The 25,786-nt window shown below is 39.2% G+C and overlaps 1 protein-coding gene and 1 long non-coding RNA gene across 3 annotated transcripts in view; one reads left to right on the forward strand and one right to left on the reverse strand.

Moving 5' to 3' along the window:
• The window catches only part of NTNG1 (netrin G1), a 149,570-nt gene that overhangs the window by 96,125 nt on the left and 27,659 nt on the right, over window positions 1-25,786 (reverse strand). The window lies entirely within an intron of this gene.
• Window positions 1,182-16,488, forward strand: LOC121665593. Its single transcript, XR_006016419.1, has 4 exons — window positions 1,182-1,387; window positions 9,312-9,395; window positions 10,202-10,373; window positions 16,194-16,488. It is a non-coding gene; the product is annotated as an uncharacterized LOC121665593 (long non-coding RNA).

Consider the following 25,786-nt stretch of genomic DNA (forward strand, 5'->3'; position numbering starts at 1 on the left):
CCAAATCCCCCAAGGTATTCATTAATGGTTGCTTGCGACAAACCACTGTCAGCTTTAATAGTTTTCCTGGGGTTATTCCTGCTTCCTCTGTGGGAGACTTTTGAGATTGCTAAAGAGGATTCCTAAGTAGTAGCAATAGTTAAATAACTTTCATCAAATGTAATGCAAAACATAGGTAGACAAAAGTTATCTTCAATTATGTTTTATTTCTTCCTAAACAAGTAATCTTCGTAGAGCAGATGGTCTAACAAATACTTGTACAACCTACACTAAGTAATGTGTATATTCACTAGAGCATTACCAAAACAGTAAGCTGATGTTTTACTAATCACCCCAATGAGAGAAATGCTGAGTGCCATTTAATAAATAGGTAATTTCCTAAAGCTGGACTAACTTTTACTTTGTTATCATTGAAATTAGAGAGCTTTGCTAAGCCAAGGCAGGCTGTCTTCCCCAGCTCTGACAGTCCTTGATTTTACATGCTATCACACCAGTTTGAATAGGATGTAGTGTAGTAGCTATGAATGTGGATAGCAAAACCAGGTCACTTAAAGCTGTAAAAAAAATTTTCAATCCACATTTATGTAATATTGCATGTTTATGTTATGTTTTGCATGTTACTTTTTAGCTCTAAATCTCCAGATGCCTTGTAAGCAGGTGTATTCAGCTGCCCACAAAGTTACAGGTGGGGGAGATCAGACAAAGAGGTGAAGTAATTAGTACTTAGACAAGTGGTGGCTAAGCCAGACCCTTTTCCTTTGTCTCACAGGCCTTTTTTTCAAAGAGAATTTTTTTTGATCTTTTTATTAATTCTCTGGCTAATGCCATACAGAAAAGAAGCTCCAGAGCCAAACAACAAATAAAAGGGACTAAAGAGACAGAAGAAATTATTTTCTTGTTGGGGATGTCTCAGCTGTGCTTTTGGGACTGTCTGCATCTGTAGGCACTGTTCATCCTGCTCCAGAGTGTTATTGATTTTGTGCTCATGGATCTCATGCAAAATTGTATTTCTACAATAACTGTAATTTTATTTCTGATTCTTAATGTCAGTATTATTTTTGACAACTTTGGACCTAATAATACGTCCACTGCCATTTTTAATAAGTTTCAGAGCTGATGGATTAACACTGAATGTCAAACACCACAATTAGAATTGCTGATGTAATGCAGAAACACTGCTCTTGATATATATTAAAAAAACCCTGTCTTATTATTGCTACAGAATCTGCACTCATTTCTGCTGAATTTGATAAGTTTTTGTTACAGAATTCCCAGGCTTAGAGGACCCTTGCATGTATGTGAACCACTTAAAGGAAGAATGAAAAGGAACATAAACAGTAATGACAGTTGAAAGTGAAATCCACTTTCACCTCATTTCTCTTAAAAGGTAGGCCACATTGTTTTCCCTTCATTTGTGTTTGTCAGGATGATAAAACAAATATTTTTAATGAGTCACAGTGTATACCTACATAATGTGGAATTGTTATAGAAACAAATTTGAATGTTGAATTTCATTATACAGTGAAGGGATGTCTTATTAGTATTCACAATGAATTGAGTGATGTCTCTCCGCTTTCAAATTGGAGCACATAGTGCTTTGAAAAAGGATGAAGTCGCTCATCAAATCCACATTAGGATATTGCACCAATATAAGTAATTCAATCAAAAAAACCCCCCACATATTATCTTTTGAGGAAGGGTTGCAAACTTTGTGATAAACTGGTAATTTGTTCAGTTCTGTGCTGGAGAATGTCACGTAATTTCCTTTATTACACATGTCTATAAGAAAAAATAACCACACAGCTCTGAAAAATATATAATGACTTCCTAAAATCATTATTACTGTTATCTGCAAATTTACACTTCAGGTATGGCATGTGCTTACACTGCCTCCTAACAACCTGTCATTTTAAAAACTTATTTCATCACAGCTGAAATACGGAGAAGCCCAGCTGGCTGGGGGGCAGTGCTGCTAAAAGGGGAAGGAAAGCAGCTGCTCCTGTCCCATGCAGAGGGCAGGGGTGTAATGCCTGCATGACCCCTGCTGCTGCCTCAGGTGGGCACCTCAGAGCAATGGGGATAAAACCAATCCCCAGCAAGATTTCATAGCCTCAGGTACTGTCCCAAATGACACAGAGTGCCTCCCAAGTCTGAATGTGAATCTTCTACCTGAAGTAAAGCAAGGGCATCTCCAAATGCAAGGAAGGCTTATGTCAAGATATGTAACACTTGAACTGAGACTTTCTTCTTGGGTTGATTATAAAGTAATTCGAATCTGGAGATGAAGAGGCTTCTTTCCCTGTGAGCTGTGGCAAGACTTCTGCAAGCCGGGGTTTCCCTCTGAACCTCTGCATGCCCCCACTGTAATCAGGAGCAGTCACTGGCACATGACCTGGGCTAACTCAGGCAAGCTTGTTAGTAAGACCAGGGCAGCCTGGGCCATGTTGTGGTGCTTGGCGTTTCAATGCCGCTTGCCTACGGGGATGTTGTGCTGCCAATTCTTTTTCTGTGCTATTAACCCCCTACAGAGATTAAATCTGCATGTGTATGCTAGACAAGACAACTGTAACCCATGAACACTGTAGGATGAATATAATCTAAAAAGTATTTGACTTTTGGTAAGCATTAGGTGGAGGAGTTTCTCACAAGAAGAGACTGAATGTAATTTTTCTGTAGTGGTAAAAATAGACTTTCTACAATTGCCTGCTGGGATGCCTGAAGGTAAAGTTTAAGGACAGGGTTTCCTTTTATCCTAATACATTTCAATCTATTACAGAGCAAGCTGATAAGAGGAGCTCTAAGTATGCTTCTTTCCATTGTACCACCCTGGGAAGTAATAAATTACAGCATATTATGTTCCCTATCAGTTCTAGCCAACCCACGTCTTAAGGAAGATGTGATAAAGAGAAACACCTTGGATAGAGTAATGCAATTAACTGCTGCCATTTGAAATGTGAAAAATTACATTCTCTTAGCCTGTCTAGTTGCTCAACTAAATTTGAGCAAAAATGCTGTTTAATGACTTGATGGTTGACTGTATGACTAATTTCCAACAGACTCTGTTTCTTGCAGTAGATACAAGAAAGGTCAAAACCTTGCACCAGCCTCCTGTGTCCTGGCTGAGCAGCCCAGAGGTCAGGGGTACTAAGGGACAGGAGTGTCCTGGGACAGCCCAGCTCCGCCTCAGCTGCCTCTGTGAGGGGCATAACAGAGACAGCCCCTCCCTGACACCTGGATGTGCTTCTGATGTCAGGTGGCAGCTGCGTAAGGCAGCATCTGAAGCCAGAAAGGGATGAATATGATAAATTTGCCTCCATGTGTTCCTACAGGGACTCTGTAATTTAAACAAGCCAGTGCTGCACAGCATTTATCTTTAAATGGAATTTTAGGTTCCAGTTTGTATGAAAGGAGCTGTATGAAGTGCACTTACTGGAATGAAAAGTATCTGTTTATAAAAATGAGTCAGTACTTGTAAGGGTGCAAAAATAAAAGACCTCAGAGAAGGTGAGGTATTCTTTCCTCTGACAGAGAATTTAAGGCTGTACTATGCTACAAACCAAAGCCATATGCCCCTTTCTTTAAAGGTGTGCAACATTTACATTTTTTTATATAAAAAACCCCTTTGCATATAGCATCTGAGTATTTTCAGGCTCCAATAAAGTGTTTAATGGATAAGAAGTGGCATAGCTCTGCTTATAACAATGTCTTTAGACAGCATACAAAATCACCCTGTTCCACATGGCCATCTGTGATATGTTAATGCAAAAGTAAAAAAGAAAAAAGCAACTTCAAAAGATATGCCCTTGGATTTCTTTAATTTTCATTTCTCCTAATTTTTCACTGGGCATTTACTGAAAGTGCTGCAGTGAGATCAGTGGAAAATAACTCTAAGTTTTAGCTTATAATGGAAATGAGCATAAGGCTGTAAATAATTTTAAATGGATTTGAGATTATTTTTGTGAATTCTGTTATATAGCAGTTGAATGCACTAGTTAATAATACTTTGTGGGCATATGCAAATTAAAAATGCTGGCCAAAAATTAAAATATATATAAGAAAAAAGCAAGCCTGTTAAGGTATCTTTGATTTTAATAACTCATAGTGACACAGTAAGGTTATAGTAATTATGTATTAATGTAATTTATTCAAGAAGCTGGAGAGCTACTTCTCTTTGTCATAGGAGCTATAAAAGAAAAAAATCTGCTGTTTACCTCTCATCTCCTTGCAAACATTTGTGACTCCATATCTCTCTATTTATCTGTATATTTTCTGCAACACAGTACTGACTAAATTTTAATCATAAAATCAATCCCTCCATCTGATATTATGCCTACTCAAGTTCCTTTCCAAGTTCCTTCATATTTCTTAGACTGCTTTTCTAGACTTAATTTTGTAATCATTATTTTGTGGATATAAGAGAATCACAACTATATCTATATCTATATGTAAAAGCTTACAAATAGCTTTAACTCTGACTTAGCATTTCCTTGTAGGGTCCAGTAACCCCTGAAACCTTGAGAAACTGCCTGCATACTTGAAGGTGTCTGGACTTGGCTGATGCAAAAATTTTGGATATGATGCTCAAAAATAGAAACTTCTGACTTTTTTTTAAAATCTGCAAGCACATAAGAAAACCATTAAAACTGTGTGTTGAATATATGATGGGATATTTAAGTAGTTATAAAACAACCCCATGCCATAGAAAATATTTTATTAGGACTTTATAGTTTATTTAAATTCTCTGAAGTTCCTTTCAATGAGGCAAATCCTATCCTGAGATCCAATTAATTTAATTCCTAGACATGAATTTGCTGAAACCAACAGATGTTCTTACTGAATAAAACCTGAATAGCAATTGCATAAAAGCTCCGGAAGGTATCCCAGTGCTTATGAGGTCCCAGATCATCCTGTCGCTTCCCAGCAGCTTTAACTCCGCATACATTGCGCTTCTCCGAAGCTGCCCTGCTTTGCCATCAGCTGCTCTCCCTGGTGTCAGTGGAGGAAAATGAGGAGGCAGTTTTTGACTGAGGAAAAACTAAAAGTCATTGTTGTGCTCCTGGAGCTTGTGGATGTGGCAGGGCTTAGGACAAGATCCCTGTGGCATCCTGAGGCTGTGGGGAGTCCATGAAACCAAGGAACCGGGGCTGCAGCCCCGCCTGAAGGCAAATAAAAAGGCAGTAAAACAAGTGTGACTCAAGTAAGTCTGAAGAGTAATTGTGTTTCATACCAGTGCTTGCCTTCTCAGCTACTGCCTTTGTTAATTAAAGAAATTCTTTATAATAGAATAGGTGTCATAGATAATATAATGCTATCACTTTGATATCTTAATTAAATTACACTGCAGGCTCTAAGTCCTTCAGGACACCTTCATTTAAGATGCTCTGTGTTTGTCAGTCACTATCACAAATGGGATTTTGTTTTAGTTTTTTCTTTCTTTTTTTAATACCTACACCTACACATGCCTGGCTTTATTAGTTGAGTCTAGGCTAGCAGAGTGAAGGCATGGGGTGATGCAACTACAAGAGATTAGACTGAAAAGGCAGATTTGTTGAGGTTCTGACTAGCTTTTATACAGTAATGAATCTTATCACCCTGCAGAAGAGTTTAGCCGAAGTAATGGTGTTAAAATGCTGATTACGTACTGGATAGTCCATATTTTCCATTAAAAATCATAGATGTCAAAGAGTCTAAACTTATTATCATCCTGCTTCTTATTTGCAGCTGAGGAGCCAATTTTCAGCTCAAGCAGTGGCCCAAGGGACATAACTGTGTTGAATACCATAGGTCTGTGTAAATGTTTACAGTTCAGTTACACGAACAAGATTTATATAGTGGTTGAAGCTAAGCAGAGAAAAAAAGCTTTCTGCTGGCTGTCATTTTGTTGAATGTCTTAATTATTACTATTTGTTTGCATATTGGTATTGCAGTGGCATGTCATGGAGTGGTGCAAGCCCACAGCTTGCTGAGAGCCATTGTCCAAAGAGGGGTGAAGACAATCTCTGCCTGGAGGCATTGCCCCTTTTGACAGCATTTTAATATCTCTCATTGTCAGTTTTATTATTTTGTTGATGGCCAGCTGCTCTTTTGTCACTATAACACTGACAAGCTGTCAAGCATGTGCTGGTCTTAGCAAAGCTCAGGTGTTTGCTTGTTGCTGTGCCTTGGAGAAGGGGATGCAAAACAGCCACATCCTACACTCCTAAGCAAATCCAAGCAGGAAAACTTCAGGAAGCAGCAGAAGCATAAGAAGAAAATATATACATATATACATATATGTATTTGGTGCTATTACTCTGGCATTTGTGATGGACTAGTCCTTCGTGTGTCACTGTTAACTCCCACTGAAGACTGTGGGAATCTTTGCACTGATTTAAATTGAAGCAGATTTGCTCCTAGATGCTCCAATTATGTAAACAGCAGAAAGTTTATGAGACAAAATTTTCTCACACTGGTAGAAATAATAATGAAGGGACACACTGTTTTCGATGTGGGACACTGAATAAAATCAGTCTCTTAATGATGAATAATTGCAAAAAAAAAAAAGACATTGCAACAAACAATGTGCCCCTCTAATCATCACAGATGAGGACTGATCTCACACTGTGTTTCATTGTTTAGAGTTATTTTATTACTGGACTTAACTTGATGTAAAATTAATTATTCCTTAATATATCTGCATTAAAAAAGTGCCGAACACCAATTATGAATTATGACATTTAAAATAATTCACCAAGTGAGTTTAATTAAGTTACAAATAGAATGTTCTGCAAATAGAACTGCTGCTTTGAGGGCAGGCTGCAGCACACTGCCTGCATGGCATTAGCCAAACAGGCACTCATGATGCATGTGTGTGCTAGACTTTGGAAATGAAACTTTTTTGAACTGGTGAGATACCAAGAATAATAATTATTTGTGAGAGGGATCTTGCAAGAAAATATACCATTTGTCTATAAAGGCAGTACCCCAGGCTGCAGTGTCCTTAGTGGTTACGTGCTTTGTATTTATAAAATAATTATTTAAAGGGCCACTGCAGTATAAGCTAACTCAATGGTGAGAAGGCCGCAGAAAGGATTTATTTTGGTTTTGAATCTGTGGCAGAGTGGAGGAGTAAGAAGGGCTGGGGAAGGCTTATTAATTTTTGCAATGAGCCAACACAAGCAGGTACTTGTAAGAACAATACATTTCCCTTCTTTCAGTAGAGCTGCTTTTTCAGTTTTAGAGGAAACTCTTGCTTTTAACACTCCTCCATGACGTAATATGGAAGAAGTTACATACAAAGGAGATTCTGTGTTGCATTCCTAAACTGCTCCAGAGTTTGAGGGAAGATTATCTGTAGCCTCCTGGATGATAGCAATGGTGACTAAATAAACTCTCTGGAAAAATATACATTTACTCTTTAGTGCTGTGAAAATATAGATAATCTGCACTATAGTGCTTATATTCTTATCTTTAATGAAATGTTATGGGAAATCAGTGTAAACCAGGATTAAGTGGGAATAACTCTTGTGACTTTGTTAAAGCTGCAACAGACAACAAAAAAATTAGGAAATTAAATCTTTAAACATGTATTAGGTTCTCCTACAGTATCTTTTATCAAAATCAATTTTCTCTGAAAAATACATTAAGATTTCAGAAGCTGAATATTTTGATATTCAAATATGTGAACTAAATTATATTTTGGATGCTTGACCAATCACAACTGATGCTGGCATCATTACTGGGATTTTTACTTTTCAAAGTGCCCCAGAATGGATAACTGCTGCAGAAATGGGAAGTTTCAGGGACAGAGGAGCAGTGGTCAGCTGTGCTTTTCATAGGCAGCATTTACTGATGCATGCTGCTGATAATCTTCTGGCCAGAGAATTAAATGTGAATTCTTTATTCACAGCTCAGAGCCTTTGCTCCCTAAAGTAGCCTCCGTAAAGCGACTGCAGCTGTATCTGAGAGCTGATTGTGTGAGCTGCATGTGCTGCTGCATAAATGGGATCAGTGACTGGAGTGTCACGGCCGTGCCTGCTCACAGGAATCCAGCTCTAGGGACTGCAGTCCCTCCTCCTGCATTTCAAAGGTAGGCTCTGGGGTGTGTCCTTGGTCAAGAAGGAAGTCTGCAAAGAGACTGGGGAGGAGCAGGGGGGAGGAAAGAGTACAACTAAATTTTGAAACAAGTTAGTGACAACTGTCTGCAACACCGGATAAAACTGAAATGCAGAGGTGGCAATGGTATGAAACAGGAAAAGAGGAGTGTGAAGCACTGGGGTCATCAGAAAAAAAAATTGCAAAAGCTAATTGAAGTTTAAAAAGACATCTTCTTTTTGTTACTGTTTTCTTCTTCTTTAGTCCTCAATTATTTCAGCTCATTCCCCTGAATATGTGTCATGACTTAACCCAGCCAGCCTCCAAGTCCCATGGAGCTGCTCACTCACTCCCCCTGCAGAAGACTGGGGAGAGAACTGGAAGGGTAAAAGCCAGCAAACTCGTGGGTTGAGATAAAGACAGTTTATAGGGAAAGCAAAAGCCATGCACACAAGCAAAGCAAAACAAGGAATTAATTCACTGCTTCCCATGGGCAGGCATTCCTGCCCCTTTTTTTAAAAAAATCTGTGCTAACACAGTCGAAATTGCTGAACTACATTCATGCATATGAAATCCCACCTTCATTTTGCTGTGTATGAGGCAAAGAATTGAGTGTCCAGTCCGAAGGCAGTGGAGGAATTTTGCACACAAGAAGAAAAGCAAAAGGAAATAAAAGGTCACTGTCATAAGTGGGTAAAGAAAATGGGATGTAAAAGGGCTAGATTAAAAAAAAGGGCATTACCATTAAGTAATTTTCCCTACGAACTAATTTCCTTTCACTCCTCTAACTTAGTAGACATTATGCTAAATGACAAAACAAATGGTAAAGATCAGGACAAGAACTCCTCATGTAGAACAGCCAGAAGTGCAACTTTGTAAGTTATATTTTTTTCCCTTTTCCCCCAGTAGTCTAAAGATGTTCTTATAAACAGTATATGCTTGTGAACGGAAGTGGGCTTCTAATGGAACTGAACTATAATTTATTTTTATAGCTTGCAATGCTCAGTAATTTTACTTAACATGCCATTTTTGAAACTAAATGCATGAGAGAAGGAAAAGTATGAGACACAGCAAATGCACTAAGGAAGGTTTATATGTTTCCACTGAAAAATAAACTGATGGTCTGGTTCACTGACACCACATTGCTCCAGCATTAGGCAACTCTTGCAGGTAAATCTCCTACAGTATTTGACAAATAAGTCTACCTGGTGCTTCTAATTTTTTTTTTTTTTTTTCAGATGAGGGAAAGATGTACAGTTTAACATCAACTGAGTTACTGCATGGACCAGTGTGAGAGTTAGCACTGATCACGGCGTTAAGAGGTATCACAACACAACATTTTGCTTGCTGGATGCAAAGATTTAGCAGCAAGTCACAACTAACTTGTTAACTATCTGTTTGGTGCTATTGTGTCACATCCATCATCACCACACCCACTACCCTCTACTTGACAGTCTATCTCATTACAACAACCAAACAGAAAAGGGTCCTCTAAACCCTTTCTGACTGGGGCTGTTATTGGCTCCACCAGGAGAACAACTAGGAAACAAAGTTCCTTTGGCAATGCTGCCATCTTAAATGTTTGCTAAGATCTTTTATCAGGCTCTACTGATTATTTTTAAGTTTAAAGAAAATTTTTTTTTCTGCTTCATTAGCTCCCAATTAAAGTGAGTTATATGAATGAATGAAGACAGACTTCACGTCTCCTGCAATGTTATACAAAGCCTTATAGCTTATTCCATTTTTTAAGCACTGCATTGCAAGGCACTTTCTAAAACCTACTTAGAGCATACATGGTTGCTGATTTGTTTTACTTTTTGTCTTCTTTTCAGTACCTCATACTTTTATTGCTGGAAACAGCTGTATATGATCATGTGTTTTGACAAAAAAGATAAAGAGCAGGTCAGGAAATACGAACTGTGAGTCTATCTGGTTAATTAACATATTTCAGGAGAGGTACAGGAGATAAATGAAAATCTAATGGTTCCTGCCTTTATCCTTTGCCAGGCTCAAGGATGCCTCCTAATTTGACTTGAACATATTTTTGAATTCCTTTAAAGCTAGTGTTCCTAAAAATACCTGTAAAATCATCTAGATACTAATTGGAACATTGTGGTTTTTCCCACAGGAAGCTTCATATTCCTAGTTCTGCCTCAAACCAGCCAATTTCTAGGAGAAACATCAAGCAATTCATTGCATTTGCCTGCACAGCCTGGGTCAATCTGTTGTCAAATGATGAGATTCAAGGCCTAGAAACCTGTATCTTTGCAAATTGTGTACCAGCTACAGCCAGGATTCAGGTGGGCTCTTTTGGAAACCATTTGTCTCACCTATACGAACCTGCCAGTTGGCATTTTTCTGTAAGCTTTTTAATTTCTTTTCCCTTATTTTAATTATGGGAGGTACATCAGTGCTTGAGGCTATGTTACTATCTCTAGACTGAGGCACTTTAAAGCAAATGCTTGTTTTATACATCTTCTGCTTTTTAACCTGGTATTAATGCAGACGTATGTCACAGCTTCTTGATGTGGCAGGTGTAGGTATCCTCACTTCTCAGTGGCCCTGCTTGGCCTCAGTATGTTTGTAAATGCTGAAGCCTTAAAGATGTTTTCCCCACAGAAACCACAAAGGAAATGTAACAAGTAATCAATCTTCTGAACCACAAATCAGGAAACCTCCTAACAAACATCCTACACAAATGCAATAATTAATCTGAGCTATGACCTGAATGGCAATGAATATAATCAGCTTGAAATGATGTGCATACTGTACTCATTTTTTTGGCTGTCACAGATAGTCTGTTATATGCAATGCAAACATATTGGTTTGTTTTGAAGAATACTAATTTCAGGAGGGGAATGTGACACAAATGGTGCATGCAGATCAGGTTGTCTGTTCTTACATGTTCAGACTAAAGCAAAACACAATGTCAATGTCAAAGCAGAACAGGAAGGATATATACAGTCAGAAACTAAAAAACCCCAAGCCATCAAACCTAGCACAAACCACACAGCAAACCCAGTCCTTTAACCACAAAGCCTCAGACAAGCGATCGAGGGCTGTGAACATTAAGTGGTGGAGAAAGAGATGTTTGGCACAGGTTCAAATTAGGCAGTGTAAGCTCTCCTTTATTAATTAGGAGGACATGTCATTTGAAAACTACAGTCTGATCTTCAGCTAGTGTAAGTCAGCCTAGTGCCATCTAACTCAGTCCAGTTGAAAATAGTAATGAGACAATAAATTTTTTAATCTGAATTAGTAAGTAGCACTTAAAGATTTTACAACATGAATGTGTTTCTTCTTCATTTGGCATCAACGTTGGGTAATAAAAGCAGGTGGGCAGGTTTCAGTCCCCAGTGAGCAGGCTGGAGGCCGTTGTGCACAGTAATGTTTCCAGGGCAGCGTTGCAGAAGTGTTTTTAAATAGGAGAAAATGCACTTTCCCTAAGGATGAAAATAATGTGTCTTTTAACAGACACATTAACAACATTAGTTGTCTTTTAACATCTTTTCTCTTACATGGATTTTCTTTTTATAAATCCATCCACCAAAACTAACATAGGAAATGCCTAAAGAAATGCCACCAAAAATAAACACCTCCTTGAACAAATACAGGTGACTCTTACTGACTTTCACTATCAGACATGCAAGAATGGGATTTATTATTATTTATATTATTATATAGTAATTTATATTATATATTATTTATATTATTTATTTTATATATTATTTAGTCAGTTAGTTTTTATTTATGTAACTTGGCTGTCATTTCAAAATGATGCGGGGAAAAAAAAAGGAATTCCTTGTACTTTTTCTGCTGGTAGCTCACACTAGTTGAGATTGGGTGGATGCTCCCTAGGGACTGTTGAGAAATGCTTATCATGACATTTTCCTCAAATGACATTGAAATTTTCTTGTGAGTCATTAGATCCATCACTTGAATTTAACTATGCATTAAGTGTATTATACCAGGTCCATGAAAAGGTAGGGCTGGCCAAAGGATGGAAAAGTCTGATAGGTAACTGTTGAACAGTTACATGTCAAGAAGAAAATTGATTGTTAATAATAACCTTGCTTACTCACAAAGAAAGAGGAAAAGGAGCAATGGAAAAGAAGCGAAAAAAATCAGAAAATGAATGGGCCTAGAAAGAAGAGTGGAGTACAGGAACAGGAACATACTAATGATGGTTCAAGAAACATCCTAGCACAACTAATAAAATTTAAATATATATTATATTAGGTTTTTTCTCTTCAATAATTATTTTCTGCTCTTTTCTGTGGTGTCACCACACACAGCTCTTGTTTTCACTTCCTCTACCATGGCTAAACGTACATCTATGTTTTCCTTCTCCATATAGTGTGAAAGAATTATTTTCTTCATTTCTCAGCTGCTGAAAGAGTGCCTGTTGCCATTTCCACAGTGGCCTACACTTACTTTCACTTCACCACAGAAGGAATCAGCAACTCCAACGTCAATTTTTTTGCCCTCCATTCCACAGAAGATGTGAACTGTAGAAAGCAAACCTCTGCTTTCCCTTTGTGCTCCCTGTCTCACAACACTTGGCCATTTCCTCTGGCTTTCTCTGTGGCCATTTTTATCTGTGAGTACCAGCAAGAGCTCCTTGTGCCTCCTGCCTCCTGCGGGCATGGTTCACACCCAGCTGCCCCGGGAGCCCAGCAGCCGCTCTGTCCTCAGACAGCCTCTGGGATCTTCTCCTGCATGCTCCAAGGCATAAGGCAGGCAGATGGGCTCTCAGATGGTGACAGGGACAGCGAGGCACAGGATGTGCAGAAGCATCCCTTCCACAGAGTGAACAGGAACAGACTGTGAAAGGGGGGTCAGGCAGTTTCCAGCCGTGCTTTGAAGAGGGCAGAACTTGTAGCTTGTGAAAGACTTTGAGATTTCAAAGTCCAGGCTCTGAGCTGAACATCAAATTGAAAATTTGAAAATTTCACTTGAAAGAAAATTTCCACCAACAATGATTTTTGTATCTAGCAAATATAACTTTTTCAAAATGTTGGCACAAAGCACTTTGAATTGTTTTAGGTTTTTGGAGGAGGAAAGAAACAAAAAAGAAAAAAGTGGGATATAGGGAAGCAAGACATGCTCTAGACAGACCATGACTTTTATTTGTGAGATTTTCATAGCTGTGGCAACAACTATGAAATACCTGACTTTTTATTTCAACAGAGAACATAATCTATTAAAAACCAAATAAACCAAGCCAGATCTACAGACTATCCCTCACCAGTTCTGTTGCTCTGGTACATGTGAGTAGATGAAGTACGTCAAGGGTATCCCTGCTGAAATGTAAAATGCAAGTGCCGAGAGCTAACCAAAGCTGTATGAAAGCATACCAGCTGGGCTGGGACAGCAAAGGAGGAAGGTCAGGAACTCTGAAAAGAAAGACGATCAATACCAAAGTCTTGAGAGGAATGAATTCAAGTCCTACAGAGAAAAAGAAAACTACCTTAGGTGAATTGTCAGAAGCAGCTGCCTGTTCCAAAAATAATGGTGCTTGCTCTTTTGCTCAAGTTTCTTTTCCTTTCTTTTTTATTTTTCTTTTCTTCTAATTTCCTTTTCTTCTCTGCTTTCCGTTGATTAATAGAGGAAAAAAATGGTGCCTCTATATGCTATTGCAAAAGTGTTGAAATCTGGCAAATGCAAAAAGGCTAGAAAAATGAAAGATTAAAAATGTTAAAGTATATTCAGCAGCCAAGACACTGACCCAAAACCACAGGTAATACGTTCATGCAGATGTCAACTTAAAGTTCAGATGGATCAGCATTTCAAGCAAATTTTCTGCAGGGTTTTTAGAGTGAAAGAAAGAAGGTAATAAAACCGGAAATAAGCTTTCAAGCCTATTTGGCCATGCAGTCCTCTCTGCAGTTCTGCTTAATGGAAGAAATATTCAAATAGTCTAGATTTTTTTTTTTCTTTCTGCAAATTTCTCAATTAGAAATGGTTTATTAATTAATGGAAATTAGTGAGAAACCCCACTAACTAGTAATCTCCAGCTCTGAAGAATGGATTACTTTCCCTAGACTTGGCATCAAGGGAGAGAGCTTCAGTACCAATCCTGGGCTAGGGGCAAGGTGCAGAAGGAAGGAGAGGAAGCACAATGCTTACCCCATCTCATCTCCTGCTCTCACATCTCTCCATCTTTCCTGAGGCTCAGATTTTGTCTAAATGTTTTGATAACCCTTGCTATGGTGGGGCTTGAAAAATACTAATGTTGATAGAGAAAATGAGAGCAAACTTGTACTAATTCTGCTAAAGCTACTGATGTTAGTCTGGATTTAACTCGTGCAAATCAGAGCACAGCACGGACCTAACCAGCTGAAGAATAGGAATTTCTGTACAAAAGGCAGCATCGTGTAAACCTAAGATCTATAAAGTCTCTTAGTTCTACAGGGTCTTTGTATTTTTAACTTAGTTACAGCTATGATATGCAATGAGATATGGATGATGCATGTTAAAGACCTCGGCTATCAATTAGTAATAGGCAGGAATGAAAGATGAATATCTAATGTTTGACTGATACAGTCTCCAGTGAGAGTGGCTGGGTATTTTAAATGCATGCCTGCATTTCTGGGGAAGATACAGTGAGCGGCTTGATGCCCACAGCAGTTGGCACCAAACAGTTGGCAGCTTCTTCATCTGCCTCCCAGGAGAGTGCCTGCTTTACACCAGGGTTTGGTTTCATGCTTAAACCTGCCATGGAGAATGACAATGATGATCGGCGAAGAGACAGTCAGCAAAGGCACCCATGTCAGGCGCAGTGAGAGAGAAGTGTTGCCTATGCAGTTCAAGTGACGGCTCAGAAAGAGGTTAAACCTCCTGTGGCACAGTCACTATGGATTCCATGGGGCTTGGGGGGCTTTGTGCTCACTTGCACAGGCAGGAGGAGCCTGACCCCACAACCTGCCCCCAGCCCCAGCACAGGAGCACAGTGAGCAGGGCTGCTCTCCATCCCCACTTTCTTAAGCTCCCCTGTTCAGAGATAAATTCATATCTAAGGGGGTTTAATGCTCTGAACGTGTGAATGCCTGTGTGTATGCCTGTGTCAGACCCCACCTGACAGGAGCTGTTGATAATCTAAACCCTCAGGTATTCAGACATCCTTTTAAATGAATAGCCCACATAATGTTTAAATACCTGAAATGGAGACCAATGAACTTTTTCTACAAGAGAAGTTGTTTTTAAGACACACTTCATTACAAAAAGCCAAAAGCCAGCAAGACTGTGTTCCTTGTAAAAGTAGCAGCAGCTAACACATAGAGCACAAATAGATCTATTATTTACTAGCCACCTAAAGCTTTATCAGTGCCAGCGGTGAGCCAGACTGAATCTTATCAGCAAAACTGCTTTGATACCAAGCTGCTTTTCTCACAGAGAGTTTTCCTGGATTCTCCAGGCCCTGCAGTGAGAACTGGAGAAACATGGAAGACAGTGTATGAGCTCTCTGCAAACCAGGCTACAGAAGCAGCCTGTGCTAATCATTAGAGCTGTTGGCACACTCTTAACCTCTTGCCAACAGCTGTGAAATTATTCTTTTTTCAGATGTGAAGAAAAATAATTGCAGTTTTATTTTTTCCTCAAAAAGTTCCAGAAACATTGATATGACCTTTAGGGGAATGCTACAGAAAATGGGAGAGATAATGGGTCCTTTGAAACAATGAATCAATGGGGAAAATGTATTTTCTTACATAATCCATCACCCTGATAAAATTTGCACTTGCTCTGTTAGGGAAGAAACTGGCTATAAACTGTTCTATGCAGGGAGAGTGGCATGGTGTGTGCTGCAGTCTGTAACGAGGACACACAACTGGGGATATTTTGTGCTCAGCAATTTACGTAAGCAAAGAGCCTAATCCTGTGCATGCAGGACTCTGGAGCAATGGAGAAAGCAGGAAAGCAAAAGAAGGAATCACCTAACTTCCATGCACTCCCATGACTTTGGTATCCAAAAGAAATGAATGGAAATAATCTGGCTGCGTGTGCCACAGCTGGTATGGGGGGCTGGCCTGGGCACTGCACTCAGCTTTTCTGCTTGCTGGTCAGGTAAAAGATTCTGATGGTTGCAAAGATGAAAACTTTCACTTGTTCTTCTCCGACAGGCTCACACGTTTTGAGAGATGTTTTGGGAGCTGTATATCACACAGTTGAGGATTTTTAAGCACGGTCTGTGGAATTTGGTGGCAGTCAGCAGAAGCACCAAAGGTAACCAGAGCAGGATTTATGCAGGTTGTCTTGGATTGCAGACATGAATCACACAATTGCACTGATACCTTAAGAGTTAAGCTTATAAAATACCTAAATATTACAGGTACAGAGCATCAACCAATCTCAAGATAAAATGATGCATTTGCTAAAAATTACTAGAGCTCATACAATATAAGGTTTTCTCTACAGTCTTATGGCTGTCATCTTCCAGACAGAGTTCCTTTGGGAATCAGAAATACTTCATGCTTTTTAAATCTTTATGAATCCACTATGTAAAGGAATCATAGCACAGCACTATGCCTAGAAAAAAATCTCCAAACTACTATTCTTTTTAAAAGCTCACAAAATTAATAATTCAGGGTAATAAAATTCAAAATAATTGCCCTTTTTTTCAATCTTACAATGATATTATTAAACAAATAAGCAAAACAGCTCTCAGATTTATCTTTGCTTGATCATTTGAGTGAGTTTTAGACAATTACTGTGAAAAATGAAACCCCCAAATTACTACCAGCATAAAATAAAAACAATAGAGGATTTTTTCCCTCTGCTTTTTTATCCCTTCATCATCTCTCCATTGGACAGCACTGTGGATTTAGTTCATTTTACTGTGGCCAGTGCTGGTTTGCTGCAGGTTAGGTCAGGCTGCTTGTCTTGCGCGGGGTGTCAGAAACCAACACGAGAAATGAACACAGAGAAAAAAATGCTTTATGGTAAGAGTCATGGAAATTGCTGGGAGTGTTAGGCAGGCATCACAGCTGAAATAATTTTTTGCCTTTTTAAAAAGATAATGTTTCAGTTTGGTACTGTCACTTCAAAACAAACAAAGCGAACTAACATTTCCTTGAAGAAAATAGTAATTTCTTAACAGACTAGTCTTAAAGTTTGTTTAGATGTTCCCTTTTCAGAACAGGAATAATTCATAGCAGAGAGACAACATGTTGAAAGGTGCGTAGTTTGTTAGCAGTAAATAGTAGTAAATACAATCCTGCTCTCTCTGTCCTGCCATTTTATAGTGAAGCTGGCTGGGCTGGCAGCTCTTCTGTCCAAGAATACATTAGCAATTCATCAAAAGAACAAATGTCATTATACATGGGAAGCCCAGGGAATTATTTTGCATTTGATTTCCAGCTCTGATAGCATTACTATTGATTTAAATATTCTCCTGCATAACATGCACTAGACACAAAAGATCATTGTATTTTCGAACTTCCAATCACAGTAATCCTGAGTTGCCCAAATACTGATGGCTTTAATACAGCTGAATATACAAACCCCTTAGGTCAGAATTCTAGCCTGCTCACTGATGAAGTTCATCGGAAGCTGCCAGACTAAAGCATAATTTCTGAAATATCTAAGAACACAACCCTAAAGTAGCTGTATTGGTATACTGCATACCCACAAAGCCAGGCATGAATGCTGTAATGCAAAAATCTGGTTTAGGTAGAAGTAGTGAAAATGAGGAAGAAAACATTTCCTTGTGTTTCCTGTCTCAAGTAAAGAGTGGCACAGTGGGGTTGACACAGTGAGGTCACGTGTAATCACAGCTCAGCCTCCCTGAGGGATCGAGACCAGGCCTCCCTGTGAGCACAGGGCTCTACCACCTCCATTAGAAATGCCCATTTTAGGAGAAAAACAGGAAAAGACCAAGCTGATAGAGATGAAATGTGGTAATTTGCTCTTTAAGTGAAAAGGCTTTTTACCGTATTCCTTGAAAATGCAGCTTTATGCTTTATTTAAAGCACAAAACTATCTAGCTGCAGTGTTTGCTGTACAACGGGAAGTTATGCACATATTGGGACTCCTTTGAATGTTTCTGACAGACATCCATGTGTCAGAGCCCACCTGACAAGACCTGTGAAGAAGGATGCCTATGGTACATGGCCAAGGCATCTTCAAGGACTGCCCAAGCTGCTTTAGGAAGCTCATAGTGCTCCTGAAAACAAGGACTCATGGGTACCCTTTGGTCCTCTTGAAGAATAAGCATTAACTCATCACCTGAATGTGAAAGAGACTTGGCAGGAGGCTGGGGCACAAAACAATTTTGACAGTGGTTTGCAAGATGTCCAGAAGAAAGATGGGGAGCTGTTTCTGCAGCTAGTGAGACACTATGTTCTGCCATGGGTGGAACAGACAGGACTACAGCTTGCTGCAATTCAAGGCTGTGTATGGATTTAAATCAACACAGCTGCTGAAGGAATTGGGAAAAGGAAACAAAAAGACCTTACAACTCCATGTGGTTATATCGGAGAGAACCAGCTGGGATGTTACCACAAGGCCAAAATAAAAAAGTGAGGGTGAGAACTTGGTGTGAGAAAGCACAAGTTCCTTACTCTGCTTGTAACTAGTATTGGATACAGAGAACTAGTACTGAAGGAATTTGATCCCTCTATCTGTAAATGCCAAACCAACAAGCAAACAAACAAGCAAAGAACAAAACAGAGAAAGAGCTTTGTTTAGATAAATGCACCCATCCAAAACCAAGAGACACAAAGCACTACTGGGCTCAGACACAAAGATGCTTCCAGCTCAGGGAGGGCTTTGACATCTGCTCCCCAGTGACTCTGGCTGGAGGGATGAATTCATGGCCCCTCCCTAGAGGCTGCAGACCCACAGCAGCTGGCAGATGAGACTGGCTGCTCATGTCAGCGCAAAATTCATCAGCTCTGCTGACTGCCCTGGTGGCTGTGGTTTAGAGCTAAAACAGGAGACCTCAGGGCTGAAGCAGTGGGGGAGTCCTCTCTGTGGCCTCTGCTAGGGGAAATGGGCAATAACCCCAGCCAGGATCGAGAAGAGCAGCAGCAAAGGACAACTCATCTTCAGCCATGTGGTACACTTGTTGAATGAAGGTTAAAAGACACTCGAAACATTCTAGATTCTGTGAAACTAGAAAGCCTTCAGAGGTGGTGGCCTGTAGAGAGGAAAAGAGTGACAAATACTCTAAGATTACCACCTCTCTTCCAGATGCTTCACTAGATTAGCTTCCACTTTATTGAAATGTGTGTCTAGCTTCAGCCTCTATTCCTGGAAGTGATGGAGTCAATCTTACTTTTATCAGCAATGAAAGAGGACTGTGGTCCCAAGACAAGAGAAGACAGGACATGTACAGACACGCAGATTACTGCAGTTTCCAGACCCTGCTGGCACAGCTCACCTTTGTCACATTTATCCACAGACAGGTTATAATTATTTTCTGTTTCCTTTTTCTCTCACTTAGCAAATTGCACTGGAAAAGTTTAGTTATCAGAACTAACTTGTTTCTGCCACACTGGTAATGACATACATAACTGCCTACATGCTATATAAAAATTCAGTGATCCCATACCTAGAAAAACACATGTATGTGGGCTAGGGAAAAAGTGGGATGAGGACAGGTACAAACAGCATGATTTAGTTAGCTTGACTGAATGTTAAGCATCAGTGTGCTATTCCAAGATACCTATTTATTTATAGGTTTGGATTTTTGATCATACAACTTTTCAATAAAATTAATACTTTTTAATAAAATTGAAGTATTCTTTACTGAGAAAGCATCAGAACACACTCCAGATATCCAAGGATGACAGTAGATTTGCTCTGCTTGATTTATTTACTGAAGTTTTATCCATCTACGTGTTTCACAGGTGCTACCATTCTGCTTCCAGTTTCACATTTTAAAAGGAGTATTATCCTTCTAAAAAGAGGCATTCTTCAAATCCTATGTAATCTCCACACTAGACTGTTACTTCTAAAATGTTAGTCTAAAAATGCAGTGCACGAGTATATTTTCATCATATAAAAACACAATACTGGTGGATTTCTCTATTCACGGTTAATTAAAGTGTGAGTTTTACAGCATGCATTAATATTTTTCAATTCCATTTTTTCATTTTTAAGGTTGACTTCTTTTGAGAGCCTTGGTGAAAGCTTTGCCTCACCATGGACCCAGCATTCAGAAATGAGGTCATAATCAGATGTGGATGATTCTTCTGTTTGAAAACCTCCACAAATTTAACCAATTAAAGTTGGTAATGGTGGTTAACTAAGAGCTTAAGTGAGCATGTCAAGGGTAGTCTGTAGGTGTTGCCAAGTGTTTGGAAGGCTGTGATGGCTTCTGATCAGTTCTGAGCAAGGTGAGTTTCACATTACTTGAATAGGAATTGGATGGTTTTTATTCTCCTAGAGTTCTGCAGCTGTTGATTTATGGATAGTGTTTTATGGGCAGCCAGTACATTTATATTTAATGCTGTGGTTACCTGTTGAAAGTATTGTGTGCTAACCTCTGCTGGGTGTTACTGTGTCTCCTGCAGGAATTGCTCTCAGCAAGTGGTGCTGGGTTAGAGGAGAATGCTGGTAGGAAAGAAATTGGTTGTTTGATATTGAGTCACTGCTGGTGCTGGTACTATTGCCGTGGGTGTGTTTGGGATGTCCTCAGTGGCATTACTGTGTCTCAGTTGTGCAGTTATGTTGGTTCTCACATTCTTAAAGCCAAAGGCTTGTGAGGTTGTGTGCAGTACCCCCTTGGCTCACCAGGGAAGGCTGTAGCGTGTCAGGAGACACCAAATCAAAAGGCAAGCCTGGCATGAAGTGCAGCTGCAGTAGTGTGTCCAAAGTGCTGGAGTATCCACCATCAGAATGTCTCTTTTTTCTAGTTTAAAACACAATATGTGAAAGTAAAAAAACCTTCAAACAATATGTGTTTAGTACCCTGCTAGTGAGGCACTGTAAATAAGTTTAAGTAATAAAGGACTCTCTATTAATCCAAGGTTACCCTACTTCATGAAAGAATAGTAAGAGCCGGCACTTGGTATCAGATGCTCTGAAAGCACCTGGCTGCCATACAAACTGTTTTCCAAGACATTAAAATCATATGACTCCTCCAGTAAGTGATGGAAAATACCAATTGCCAAAGCTTTCTCAGAAAAGCTTCTTCCTAGATAAATTTAAGAATCTCTATATTGTATTTTGTTTAAAGATGATTTTGAAGTAGCTTAGCTTAAGCTTTGAGGAGTTTGGTGCCTACTAAATATTTTTAAAAGTATTTTCTGTGGTAAACCAAAGTTCTTTCAAGTTTATAAAAGAAGGTAAGACAGCACAATGTGTATGGAGCAGAAATTTCCATGGGAAAAAAAATTCATAACATTAGGATGCAAAAAGAATAGGATAAAAACATTGGAAATACTGAGATGTCACTCCATAAATCATCGTTGTACCCTATCTTAAAATATATTTTTGCTTTCCTCACCTGACATAGGACATTGCAGAAATAGAAAAAAGACTCAAGATCATGTGATAGAAATGATTTGATGTCTGGGCTGACTGCTACAGGAGGAAAAATGAGAACATGTTTAGGGAGAAATACAACAGCATAGTGTGACTTGCACAAAAGTAGTAAATGAAGGGCTCTATTTGTTATTTTACCTAATGAAATGTGGTAAATCAGTGGAACAGGCAATATATTTAAAATTAATTACTGATGGAGCTTAATCCTATGATGTTTAACTGAAAGCCTGGGCATTGCAAAAAAGGTAACAAATGTGAAGCAGAAATGCAACAAAGCACCATTTAGGTCAAGGTGTATTCTGGACTTATGCTGGTTGTAGCAGAAGGCAGAATTTAGTACTGAAATAGAATAAAATGGCTATTTAAAACTTGAAAAGGAAAAAAAAATAAAAACAACAACTCTTTCAAACCCCATCTTCAACCCTCAAAAGGTCAAACTCAGCCCCAGAACAGCAGGTACAAAGTATAAAAAAGCTGAATTTGGTTCTAGAAGTGTATGACTTTAACCTTCATCTCCAAGGTTTTACTGGGTTGTATTTTTTTTTAAATTTTTGTTCAAAGCTTAGACTGAGTTGTTATTCTCAGCACAGTCCCATATGCTTTAATGTGACTATCATACTTTATTTGTGCATTTTATTCAAATGTATTAGTCGTGTATCAGAGATGACCTTGTAAGGGATAATGTTGAAAGCAGGAGAATATTACAATATTATGAAAGGTAATGTAATTAAAATTATATAAGTTAATAAAGACAGAGCATTAAATGAAAACCAAGAAAAACAAGACCAAGGAAGGCACCAACTCTAAATGGAAGTATGCAGTGAATATTGCCGTTCTGAATTATTTTTGCTCTAAGTATGTCCATTGTTATGGACATTTGCAACTGAATGCAGTTAGCATGTTCCACTTTGTCAAATACAGGGCAAGCTATTTTACACTGACTTTTTCTCTTGCAATATTAAAAATAATTAAAATCGCCCATTAGAAAATACTTAATAGCCACTGTAGAATACAAACCAACTGAAAAAGGAAATAAAAATAAGAAATTACTATTTTCCTTAAGAAAACATGGTGGACTTGGTTGTCTGTTTACATCCGTGCTGCAGGACTGGGAGAGACAATGCACAACTTGCTATAGAATGCAGGCTCTAGCCCATTCCCCTGGCTGTGGGATGGCAAACAGCTTTCATGTGCCAGTGAGGGTACTGAAAGTGCAGAGCAGCTCTGTGGTTATTACTAATGCAGAGCAGAGCTGTGGGGAGCACAGGGTTAGCATGGCTCTTCCATACACCCTGCGGGAGGAGCAATGGCAGCACTGTTTTGTCCCAGGAGTCACCTTCTCTGTCCAGGCTGACTGAACCAGGCTGGCCGCGCTCTCGGTACCGAAGATGTGGGGTCGTGTCTGTGCCCAGAGAGCACCACGGGTGCTCTGAGCACCTGCTCCGGCCCTAGGCAGAGCTATGTACCCAGGATACACGGCAGGATGTGGAGGTTGTGTTTGTGTACTGGAAGCCCAAAGAGAGGAGCCAAGAGCTGTATTTATATCCACTGCCAAGGCAGAGAAAGAAAACGTACAAAATTCTGATCCTAACTTCCACTGAAAACTTAGAAAATGCCATCATTACAGTCTTATGTACATTATTGCCTGAGGATGCAACCATGGCAATTTGCACATCCTCAGGAAAACTAGTGATTATCTCAACATGGCCAGAAGAAAAACTCCTGACAAAATAGAAATGGAATGAAAAAACTCGATAACACAAACACCACCAACACATATGAATCTGATTAAATGCTGCCCTCACTGAGGAGAACTGAGCTTTACATGCAGAAGATGTGCTGTGCCCTGAATGAACACTCATGCTATTTAATCCAAATATGGTTAAACTGAAAATTGTGTTATCCCCTTTTTAGCCTAAATTGTGGGCAGAGCTTGGCACATGAAGCTTGCCTTTGGAAATGTGCCGATTGCATGTCACTGCCTCTCTGCAGCGATGATGTGATTTTGATTAACGAGAGGCAGTGCGAGGGGGATGCTGACTGTAAAGAGCAATCCCATCACCTGACAATAGCTCTGTGATGAAATCTCTTACATAGATTAAAGAGGGAAGGGCAATAACTCATCTGAAAAAGAAGAACTGTCTGCTTAATTACTTGAAAAATGTCTGAGCCACTACCTTTTATGACACCTGGTGGGTATAAACATGTCCACAGTTTTAATTAATTTTACCTCTTCTTTCATTGCACTTGTATAGCCTGGAGAAATGGAATTCTAATGAAATTACAGTTGTGCATTTCTGTGTGAGTTTGAAATGCATCTTGGCAATAACCAAAAAATGAGGCATTTCCATGGATTTAATTAGGGACAGAAACTGTACTTGGAAAATTACTTCCCAACAATTATAATTATTCCAAATCAAGCCAGAGTGCAAAGTCCATTCTCTTAATTCATATAACATCTCTTTTTGGTGTCCATTTTAATTTAAAAAGATAATGGAGGAGGCTTTTCTCTGGGGTGAAGAAGAGTTGCGGTGAAAATCCCTCTTGGCATTTACAAAGCAGCAACAGCATAAGCTCATACCTTTGACCTTGCAGTCCTGCTACTCGCGTTTAAAAGTGATGAGTGAAACCCTTGAATTTATTCTGCTGAAAACAACACTTTTTATAATGACTTTTATAAACATACCATAATTGTTCAGCATCCTGAAGTGTCAGATCTGCAGAAAAATGAAAGGAGCAGAGGTGTTTCTCACCCTCTTTTTTTTTTTTCTTTTTTTTCTTTTTTTTTTTTTTTTTTTAAGGCAGGAGCAGGTTTGCTTCCATTCTTTGGGTATGTGAGGCAGGAGCCACTGTCTTGTCAAGCGCAGCCTAAGTTTGTGCCAAAGCTTAGGGGAACATACCTTGCATGTTCCTTTTGTATCACTCCAGGGAAGTCATGCTCATTCTGCTCTAAAGCAGATAAGTTGAGATAAAACCCTAAATACAAATACTAAATAGAAATCCAGTGTTCTCTAACACTCACAATACTCAGTCACAACAGGTTACCCTTCTGCAGCTGAAATCTTTCACTCCCTTTCTGTATTAATCTGTGAATTTGTAAAGAAAGCAAGTGCTTTAGAGGTCACAATCTATGTGGATGAAATCAGGAGAAATTAAGGAAGCAGGGCAAATACTGGGGGAAGCAGAATCCAAAATGTGCAGGAACAGTGCAGTCACAGCAATGTAGTACTGACATTTTCATCAAACCTCAAGCTCCATAGCCTGGGAGTTTGGGTTGGTGTAGGACCAGTGCTTGGGCAGCAGCCAGGATTTCCAGTGTTCCACAGCACTGCTGATGAATATAACGATGGCCTCTGGCTTAGCTAATGCTGACCAGAACATTTTCCATGGGCCCCAGCCACAAAACCACAAACCTTCTGAGCTGCTGAGGAATGGGCTTGAAGCTAGCTCCTAAATTTTATTTGCGTCTCAGCCATTAAATTTCTCATTCCATGGACAGGTGCTTCATAGTAAATGTAGCTCTACTTTCTCAAAAACTCACTGACTGATAATGTTTGAGCATGTTCGTGCAGATGTTTAGCTAGGTCTTATTTTATGCAGTCAAGCACATTACACTTGTTTTAACTTTTTGCTTCAAAGGCTTAACATCTGGAAGTTACCCAATTAATAACTACGAAAATGTCATCCCAAGTATATGAAATAGTTTTAAAGATAATTTTGTATCCTGGTCATTCAGAAAAAAACCCCAGTATACTGATGGTAATCAGATTCAAAGTACCACAGCATGAATTTTCCAGGTTTTTGGCACCATTTTTAGCAGGATTTTGGATTCCATGTTTTCCCCTATCCAGAATGCCTGTGTTTATCATTTAGCATAATTAGAATGCTTTCAAATATTATCACATATACAAAATTCTTTACCATAAATGCGCTGAATGTTTTGGGCCTGTGATGATGGAATGTGTGCATCCTGTACCAGTGCAGCCTGGAACTGCCAAATGACTCTAAGGCAGGAGTGCCTCAGAATGACCAGTATATCCTTTGGGAAGTAGGCATCTGAAATCTCCATATGCTTAATTGCCCTGAACAAAGCCATGGCATGGCAAACCTGACATGCTGAGGCAAGAGAAATGACAATATGCTGCTTAGGAGAAATACAGCAAAAATACAGATCCAGAAGATATCTATTCCTTTGAGTATGTCACTCCTCCTAGTGCATGTCATT

Source organism: Corvus kubaryi, unplaced genomic scaffold (genome assembly GCF_017639235.1).
Source record: "Corvus kubaryi isolate FWS band 111438036 unplaced genomic scaffold, C.kubaryi_AGA036_p1.0 37334, whole genome shotgun sequence".
In the NCBI taxonomy this organism is placed as follows: domain Eukaryota; kingdom Metazoa; phylum Chordata; class Aves; order Passeriformes; family Corvidae; genus Corvus; species Corvus kubaryi.